Source organism: Camelina sativa, chromosome 4, assembly GCF_030686135.1.
Source record: "Camelina sativa cultivar CO46 ecotype springtype chromosome 4, ASM3068613v1".
Classification (NCBI taxonomy): Eukaryota; Viridiplantae; Streptophyta; class Magnoliopsida; order Brassicales; family Brassicaceae; genus Camelina; species Camelina sativa.
The window spans coordinates 743,735-749,838 of record NC_141883.1 but is presented as its reverse complement, the minus strand read 5'-3'; the positions used below and the strand labels follow the sequence as shown (position 1 = coordinate 749,838).

Here is a 6,104-nt window from a genome sequence, read left to right as displayed (position 1 = left end):
CGATTCAAGAGTTATTCCTGTTTTAATGAGCGTATATACATCCAGATCGAAGAATGGAACCACCCGATCACCTATCCGATCATGCACCCGAAGTGGAGCTCGAGTTCCACCTCGTGAAGAATGGTCGTATACCTGCTGACGTGGCTAGGTCAACCTGTTTCCTTATAAATACCCCCTCTTAACCTTATTTTCGACATAGAAAAGGCGAGAGCCGTTTCTACACTTTTCTTAGCATTTCTTTTCATGTTTTTGTTCTTCTTTCAACTTGAATTCTGTTTACATTTTTCTATTGCTTCTTTTTAATAAAACATTTATCTCTTTCTCATCTTTATGATTATGCAAAGTTTATTTATTTATGGGTTTATGTTCTTTGCCATGAGATCTGAGTAGTGAATCAAAGTTTCTAGGGATGGGATAGGCTACTATGTATTCTTAATCGGTTAGGATGTTTTAGCTTGATTGTTTTTATGAAAATTCCCTTATGGGTTAGTGTTCCTAGTGCTAGTTCAGACCGAGAGGTTGAGATTAGATTCTAGGCATTTCCGCCCAAGAGGTGTTCGATGAAATGCATAAATTAGCTAATGCTAGAGATTTACTCACTTAGCCTAAGAGATTAGATGTGTAAGGAGTTTATTAACAATAATGAATCGGATTTTTATGTCTGCTTAGTCATGTTTCTCCAAAGAGAGTTTGGTAAGGAAGTGAATAAGGTTGATTGTTTCTATCACGAGAGTGTTTTAGCAAGGTTTAGGGATTCATTGTCTAGGGAATAGATTTTTTTAGGCCTGTAAAAAATTCTAGGTTGATTAGGAATACTTATGAACCGATTACCCCATCCTTAGGAGCTTTCGGATCTTGATTGTTTACTGTTTTAATATCAACCCGACCACCAAGCCGATCAGGTACTCGATCACCTACATCGTGTGGTACTTTGAGTTGTTCTTTATTTTTGACTTGCTTGTTTCTGATTGCATCCTATCTGCTAGCATAACAACCATTTGGATTGATAACCCTTTGTACTACAACTGCATAGGGAATTGATACTCTGGGTGAAAATCCTGTTATCAATTTGGCACCGTTGCTATTTGGTTGTTTCTTGTTACATTTAGGATTTCAGCACTTGCTATATCAAGTTCTTTTTATTATATTCTCGGTACTGACTGTTTGCTTGTCTGTTTTGGATCTCAGGTGAACCTACGCGACCCCTTACCCGATCATCCACCTGAACCTCTACCCGATCCCCCACCCGAACCCCAACCTGAACCTGTCTACTAGAGCACCTGCTCGTGTGACCTTTCAGATTCTTGATCGGGTACTTGTATACACCAACTGTTTGCCAAGAGAACAAAGACATCAAAGGATGGTATCCGAGTAGAACAAGAAGAAGTGGGAATGGAAAACCCACAGGATCAAACTGAACCTCAAAGGCGAAGGAAGATTGGTGATAGTGATGCTCCCACAACTCATACTCATAGGTATGGGATAGTGCCTCCTACTGTCCACAACACAACCTTCACAATCAAGAGTAGTCTAATCTCAATGGTTCAAAGCAACAAATTTCATGGACTGCCTACTGAAGACCCCCTTGCACATCTTGATGAATTTGACAGGCTCTGTAGTTTCACCAATATAAATGGAGTTAGTGAGGATGCCTTGAAGCTGAGATTGTTTCCATTTTATCTATGAGATAAAGCCCATCAGTGGGAGAAGACTTTACCTTCTGGTAAAATCACCTCTTGGATTGATTGTAAGAAGGTCTTCCTTGCAAAGTTCTTCTCTAGTTTCAAGGACTGCACGTTTGAGGAACAAAATTTTAAGATTTCTCCAACAGAATGGTGAGTCTTTCACTGAAGCATGGGAGCGCTTCAAAGGCTACCAAAGACAATGCCCACATCATGGATTCAACAATGCATCTTTGTTGAGTACTTTGTATAGAGGTGTTATTCCCAGTATCAGAATACTTCTAGACACAGCCTCCAATGGAAGTTTCATGAATAGAGATGTCGCTGAAGGTTGGGAATTAATAGAGAATCTTGTTCAATGCAATGGAAATTACAGTGAGGAATATGATCCCAGCTTAAGGGGAGGTGTTGATTCTGACGAAGGGCATAGAAAGGAACTAAAAGCCTTAAATGAAAAGTTGGATAAACTCCTTCTAACCCAGAGGAAGAAAGTACATGTTGTTTGTGAAGATGAGCAGTTTATGGTCCCAAACTATCCTCCACAACAACCCAAGCAGGCTCCTGCTCAAGATCAGGAGATGAAGAGTATGCTTCAGCAAATCCTACAAGGTCAAGCTATAGAAGCTATGGAAACAAGTAAAAAGCTCACAAAGGTGAATAACAAGATAGACTGCACATATGGTGCCCTTAATATCAAGATTGAAGCTTTAACATGCAGAATGCTTCACCTAGAGAGCAAGAGAGAATCTCCTTCTTCTGGACTATTTGGGACTGCAATTAACAATCTCAAAGAGTTTGCCACTGCCCAATCTATATCTCTCAAATAACTAGCTACAAAGCTCACCGTGGACAGTGACAACCAAGATGGGGAGGATTTTCTCCAACCAGAAGTGCAGAATGAGAAGAAAACTGAGCTTGAGACTCCGCTCAACCATACACATGGTCGAGCACATGGTCGAGTGCTTGATCGAGTCATTGCTCAAGATCCTGACAATCCAGTTCGGTTCATTCCTCCTCCCTATCAGCCACCTTGGTCATTTCCAAGCCGGTTTAAATAGTAAATGCTGATAAAGAACAAGGCTTATATTGATAAGCCAGCAATGATGGTCTTGAGTCATGAAACTTTGTTAGAACATGCTGAAATGAAGGATAAGCCACAAGTTAAAGAACTTGAGCAGAAGAAGCCAACTATTGTTGGGCATACCTTCTAGATCTAAGAAAAAAAATCAGCTACCTGGGCCAACAGTCATTGAGAGTGTAAATGGGCCAGAAACTGAAAATTTCATAGCATCTGAGGAAGCTCCATGGGGAGCACGACCCCCTAACACGACCCCATGGTCGAGTTCATGTTCGGGTCCATGGTCGGGTCACACTCCAGCTCTCCCAGAATGCTTAGATTTAATCTTCGTGCTTCCCCAACAGCTAGAGTCAAGAAATCTCGTATCTGATGGATTGTCAGCACTTCAAACTACTAACATTCTCAAGGATTCTGTGAGGGATTTGACAAATACAGTGAAGAAGATCAGTGGGAAAATCAAGAAACTTCATGGGAAAGTCAGTGGTTCTTCCTCAAAGAAAACAAAGCAAGGGCTGCATATAATGATGAGCAATAACACTTTTAGCATTGATCCTGGAAAAAGAAGAAAAAAAAATCTCAGGGATTAGAGAGGACTTCGTCTCCTCTCTATGAATCTTCCAAAGCATGAGAAAGGTGAAAACTCAAGCTTAGTGACTTTAAACAAGCTCTCTTGGGAGGAAGTCCCAAAAGTGTCCTTCTAAATTTGGCTTAAGTTTTTTGTTGTTTTGATTTCTTTTCTTTCGTGTCTTTGAATTCTAGGAATAAAAGACATTAAGTGTTAAGGGGATATTTAAATGAGCTAGAGCCTATCTAATGCCGAACCCGATGGGGTACTCGATGCCCTACCCGATGCATGACTCGGATGCTGGTCCGAGCAACATGTCTGCACACATCAACGAGCTCACTGATGAGCCAAATCCAGCAACCACTGGAGCTGAGAACAAGCCTGAGTGTACATTGGGAAGCATGGAAACTGTAGTGACGTCTTTCTTCACCAACCCATGAGACTTTTATTTACACAGGGACTCTGTAATTTAAGTTTTGGGGAGGGTCTAAGAATGTATATAACATTGTGTTTTATTTTCTTATTTTCTTATTTCAAATTTTTGCATACTAGTTTATTCATTTGAGTCTGCATCTATTTGCATTAAAAAAAAAAAAAAAAAAAAAAAAAAAAAAAAAAAAATTGAAAAAAAAAGAGTGTTCATGTAGTTGCATTTACATTATTAGGATCGAGTCTTGTTTGCTTCATATAGGATTTTTGCATATGCATCTTAAGGGACAATGATTAAAACTACCTTGTTTAAAGTCAAACCTTAGGATTGAAGTTATAGCCCTTAATCACAGTTCATTGTTTCTAGATCAATCTTTGGAAAAAAATGAAAAATCTTTGTTTAGAACCTTGTGTCTTTTGAATGCTTCCTCCACTCGCTTGAGCATTGAATCATCTCTATATTATTGGAACCAAAGAAGAAAGTCCCTAAGGTTCAGTTTAATTAGCTCTAAGTAAAAAAAAAAAAAAAAAAAAAAAAAAAAATAGTCTTGCTATAGCCTCCTAGAAAAGAAGAAAAAAAAGAGAGAAAAAAAAATGGGAGTATAGTAAAGAAAGAAAAAAATTTGTTGTAAAAGAGAGCTAGCTTCAAAGTTAGAATCTTAGGGATTGTAAAAAAAAAAGGGAGTTAAAATCAAGGTTGTAGGCAGTTTTATTCTAAGGTGTTGGACATAAAGAAATTGAATGAGAAAAGGGTAGATTATTAAGAATTAAGCTTTGTATGCCCTAATTGTTCTCAATCTTAGATAGTTTTCACAACTGTCTAGCATTCCTTCTTTTGAGAGTAAGCCACCCAAAGATATTGTTTGAAACCCACCTACCAAAAGGCTTACCCTTGAAACCGATTGAGCTTCATTCACTTCCCATTTGCAAGAATTCGCCAAACACTTTAATGAATGTGAAAGAGGTGTTCTTTGGAATTGCAAGTCTTTACTGTTAGTTGAAGAATGAACTAGATCGATGCATGGCGATAAGCATAGAAAAAATATATGTAAGTGTGTTGATTGATCTTAGCACCGTTAAACTATCTTTAAGGACTATAGCTTGAATCCTTCGCTTAGCACAAAAAGGTTATAAGTCCCCGTTTTTAAACCTCATCCTCCTACTTCCTTGCTAGAGGACTAGCAAGATTTAAGTTTGGAGGTCTGATAACTCTCTAATTTACATGTTTTAAACATCATTTTTTGTCCATATTTTGCATTATATTTACCCTAACTTTAGCGTTTTTAGATCATTAACTGTAGGATTTCGTATTTAGGCCATTTAGGGTGCTGCATTCTTGCATTTGTGCATTTGGAAGATAACATGTACTTTAGAGCCTAAAAAAAGCATAAAGAAGGGTTAACAAGTTGCAGCTATCACAAGGAAGGAACTGGTTACATTTATAGGGTTTACACAGAAGCATCAAGAAGGAAAAAAGAGGCACCCGACCATACCACCCGATAATTGTCACATAGCACATGGTCGAGTTCATGACGAGACCTTCAAATATCGACTCGAATGAAGATTTTACGGTGGGATTCAGCTTCTGGTTCTTCATCAAAGTTATAGGAAATCGAGTTCTCTTTCCAAAGGTGGTTATTTGAAGCCAATCAGATGTGCGATTCAAGAGTTATTCCTGTTTTAATGAGCGTATATACATCCAGATCGAAGAATGGAACCACCCGATCACCTATCCGATCATGCACCCGAAGTGGAGCTCGAGTTCCACCTCGTGCAGAATGGTCGTATACCTGCTGACGTGGCTAGGTCAACCTGTTTCCTTATAAATACCCCCTCTTAACCTTATTTTCGACAGAGAAAAGGCGAGAGCCGTTTCTACACTTTTCTTAGCATTTCTTTTCATGTTTTTGTTCTTCTTTCAACTTGAATTCTGTTCACATTTTTCTATTGCTTCTTTTTAATAAAATGTTTATCTCTTTCTCATCTTTATGATTATGCAATTTTTATTCATTTATGGGTTTATGTTCTTTGCCATGAGATCTACGTAGTGAATCAAAGTTTCTAGGGATGGGATAGGCTAGTATGTATTTTTAATCGGTTAGGATGTTTTAGCTTGATTGTTTTTATGAAAATTCCCTTCTGGGTTAGTGTTCCTAGTGCTAGTTTCAGACCGAGAGGTTGAGATTAGATTCTAGGCATTTCCGCCCGAGAGGTGTTTGATGAAATGCCTGAATTAGCTAATGCTAGAGATTACTCACTTAGCCTAAGAGATTAGATGTGTAAGGAGTTTATTAACAATAATGAATCGGATTTTTATGCCTGCTTAGTCAAGTTTCTCCAATGAGAGTTG

The 6,104-nt window shown here is 38.4% G+C and overlaps 1 non-coding gene across 1 annotated transcript; it reads right to left on the bottom strand.

The window, feature by feature from the left end:
• Positions 1 to 1,795: 1,795 nt before the first annotated feature.
• Positions 1,796 to 1,902, bottom strand: LOC147945162 (small nucleolar RNA R71). The gene has a single exon (XR_015597894.1). It is a non-coding gene; the product is annotated as a small nucleolar RNA R71 (small nucleolar RNA).
• Between the last annotated feature and the right edge of the window lie 4,202 nt (positions 1,903 to 6,104).